Source organism: Diabrotica undecimpunctata, chromosome 5 (assembly GCF_040954645.1).
Source record: "Diabrotica undecimpunctata isolate CICGRU chromosome 5, icDiaUnde3, whole genome shotgun sequence".
In the NCBI taxonomy this organism is placed as follows: Eukaryota; Metazoa; Arthropoda; class Insecta; order Coleoptera; family Chrysomelidae; genus Diabrotica; species Diabrotica undecimpunctata.
The window spans coordinates 133789350-133793553 of NC_092807.1; positions in this window are offsets into that span (position 1 = coordinate 133789350).

Consider the following 4204-nt stretch of genomic DNA (forward strand, 5'->3'; position numbering starts at 1 on the left):
ACTTTTGGTCAATGCTTAGTTTCATAGAATTTTGAAATGTGCAGATCACATCACCATGATTGTGACTGCCCATCCAAGCTGTCATATGTCACATATCACCTTAAAATTTCTGTTAAGACCAGGAGCCATTCTCTCTCCTGATGCCAACCATACCGTTAAAAATGTTAAACTGTTTGTCCTTGTGTAGTGTAGTGTAATGTACAATTTTGTTTATGACTTTCTCAACAAATTGTTGGATAGTCCAAAATTGACGAAGTAAATCTAAAACGTTATATCACATAAAAACTTTTATCAACCATCAACTTCGAGTTTTTTATCGAAGCTAATTAATTTTCTTCAGTTAAAAAAACGTTTCTTAGCTTATTTCAGATGCCCCTGAAGATCTCTAGGCAGCGAAAGTACTTGGGCAAGATTTAATTAATAAACTGTGCTCGATATGTGCCTTTCATTTGATCAAAGTTTATTTATTCGAGCATTCAACCTTAAATTAAAAATGTAAAGACTACCATACGATAAACGTCATGTGTCATCTACTACAACCGTTGTAAAAGAATTTACAAGCTGCAAAAAGTTAAATTTTCTTCAACTAATTCGGATGGTGTGGGTACGAGAGAAACTTTGTCCTCAGTATAATAGGTATTATTTTAAATATGCAAATTTTGACGTATACGCTTGTCCGGTTGATCACGAATAGCATATGATCGAATAAAGCACGTCAAGAGCATGAAAATACTAAAACAAGCACTAATTAACAGCAAAGATCTGAGAGTAATTGGAAACATCTACTTAAATCACACTACAAATCGCTCAATTAGATGAGAGCACACCGAATCCATTAAAATCATGCGTGTAGTATATTAAAAAAGGCATTCTACTAAATGGTTACCCAGACCTAGAACCTAGAAGATCTACAAGTCCTTATGAACACAATCACGTACCACAGGTAACATTATGGACTTAATATAAACGTAAATAATAAAAACAAATGTCCTGATAATAAGCAAGAAAAAGATAACAGAATATTAACGAAATATCAACCAAAAACCCAGTAGAACGAATGATGTACAACCCAGTATAACAACTATCTCGGCACTCTAATAAATAAAGAATCATAAAATAAGAGCGCCATCAAAAATTCTAGATTCACTTTTAATCGAATTAGGGCCTTCTTCAAACGCCACTATCTCCCTTATGATATAAAAGTAAGAATGCTGCAATGCTACGTCTTCTCTGTTCTGTTGTATATTGTTGAATCTTGGACCTTATACCAACATATGTGCAAGATATTGGAAACGTTCGGGATGTAGCTCTATCGAAAAATACTTAAAATTCCTTGGACTGACCAAATTATAAATGAATAGATCCACAAAATCCACATAATAACCTTCACCTTAAAATAAAGATAACTATATTATATTAAGCGAAACTTACAACTAACCGTACCTATCACCATAAGTCAGAAAGAAAAAGTTTAAGAACTGCCTATTACCAAAAGAAAACAGAAGAACGAGTATATTTCCGTGAAGCCATAAACCAATTTTGATACTTACGGGTTCTTGGCTCTCGAGAAAAAGAAACAAAATTTCAGATCCTTGGTGCAATTACCTCCTCCTCCTTCTTTATCACCTTAGATTAGACAGTGAACTTCTCTCCATTCTCTCTTTCCTCTCATCATTATGTTAACCATGTTTCTTTGATATAGCCTGAAACCCATTCGCCTTTAAAATCTCTTCTTTCATTTGCCCACCTTTGGCAGTTCGGTGACAGGGAGTGTCCGGCACTCCACAAATAGTATAGTTTGCCGAGGCAGATTTGCCTATCCTATTTTGTGAAGGTGTCAAAACTACCATGTTCGGTTAGAAACTGCGTCGGAAAGTAGTCCAGTTTCCTGAACTTACATTCCCATCACGGCCTCAGATCAGGAATAAGCTATTTTGTCCACCTTTCCTTCACTCTATCATTCGCCTATTCCCTTTGCCACTTATTATAAAATAAATTTATTATAAAATAAATATAAAACACCAATTAGCTTGAACCTACTAAAAATGTTAAATTATTCAATAGTAAGTGAGTCCACTATCTAACAGCTGATTCGGTAATTTCATTGTTGATATTTGAGTGGTAGTGTATTGCACGTGCTAAGCTTACTAACGAATTGTTCTTAAAAAATATATCTGAAATCATTGATTTCACATATCTTTCATTAACATTCTTCGCAAAAATCTTAGACAAATAATACTAACCCACTTTGTATAACAGTGAGACTAATTTTTATCAATCTCTAGAAAAACTGTACAGCTTGATCTCGCTAAATCTGCTCTTAAAAAATGAGCTTCAAATAGAATCTCTGCAGTGATCCTAACAAAAAACTTACAAATGGCAGCTTGGCATCTAATCCACGATTGACTTAGGATCGTAAGAAGGTTAATTTTGGCTAAAATATCTCCTCTTTACTACCAAAAAGACAATCATGGAGTTACCTAGCCTGGCTACCTCTTATCAGAGCTATCTTAGCTAATCGTTAAGACAAACAATGGTAGCAATAAGGATCACAGGGGAGATAAAAGCATAACACAATATTTTAAAGAAATGTATTTTATTGAAAAAAATGGCAGACCTATCTTTACGTTACAGTAAGTCCTATAAGAGATGGCAGAAGGCCTAAAAATGCCTTAAAAATGTCCAAATAAAAACTATATAGCAGAAGGCCCAAAATGGTTGGAGGCCTTCCTCGGAAGGCGAAGATAGTGACACTGACTGCTTATACTGCGGGGACTTTTACTCAAGTTCCAGAGAAAGATGAATAAGCTATTCTAGTTGCCATAAATGGGCTCACAATTCATGTGTAGGTGTAAAAGATGAGGATGATGAAGCAGTGCTTGTATGCGAATTTTGTTAATAGGCTTTTCTTGGTTTCAATTTCGTACCTTATTTTACCCTATACGACGGACAGAATGGGGTAATTTACATTATTTATATAATAAGGAAAACTTTTAATTTTTTTATCTTTAAGTTATATTAATAAATCCACATGGAAATTAAATTCCGTTATTGGCTGTATAGCATGTATCACAAAAATTTTATTTAAATAATTCCTTTATAAAAGGTATAATAAATATACCTTTTATAAAAGAATTTTTTATATTAATAAATAGTTACTACTATATCAATTATATTGCCCATTTCAAGATCTTGAAAGTTATAGATTTGATTTAAATCCCAATGATGGATACCCTCGAATTAGAAGTGGACTGTATGTTTGCTTTGCTTGAAGTATGGTGGCTTTACACCCATTGATTAGATGAATAATGAGCCAGAAACTAGAAAAACTACATGTTGACTTTAGAACGTATATTTCTAGACTGTTGCCGGACGGCGCGAGCAAGCTGCCGACGGTTAAACCTACAGGGTGGGTCTTGCCCAAAATATAAACATAATTATATTCATTTAAAAGCCAATTTAAACCTTAACTACTCGTTTTTGCCTGTCTTTTCCCTAAACGCATTGACCTCTTTTACGGTTATATTTATTTACTTTCTTTTAATTACTTACTCTCTTACAGTTGTTATATTTTTAAATCGAGTTCGATATTTTCAACCTATTATGTTAAGGAATTTTTGCCAACGTAAATCTTAATGCCAAAATATAAAATTTTAATTTCGTGTGTCAAATTTTACATTAGTTTTTAACATTATCTGGTACAAAAAAATTATTGGGCATTTTTTACCGCCTATGCGATACTGTAATTAACACATCAATCTGTGTATTAAGTATCCATTTCAGTTAATTTATTCAACGAGAACAAATATTCATGAATCAACCAAAAATTAGGTCTCATATCCATTAACGGAATTTCAAGAGGCTAACAAATTTAGGGAAAAAAGCTTTAAAGTTTGGTAGAGATATGTATATTTTATGACATTCTTAAATACAATTTGTAATAAGAATTTTTTGAAGCAATTATTTTTAGAGCCCGAGAAAACATCTTATTTACCATTGGCTTTGGTTTTCTTATATAAAATTTTAAAAAATGACATTCGATAAGGCAAAAAGCAAATATTATCCAGTATTACGTCAACCAATCCACTGTGGAAAGAGTGGTACACTACAACTACCTCGGCACCATAATAAATGAAGAAAAGACCAACAACCAGGAGATTAGAGCACGCATCGGAAAAGCTAGATCCACCTTCAATCGGATGGG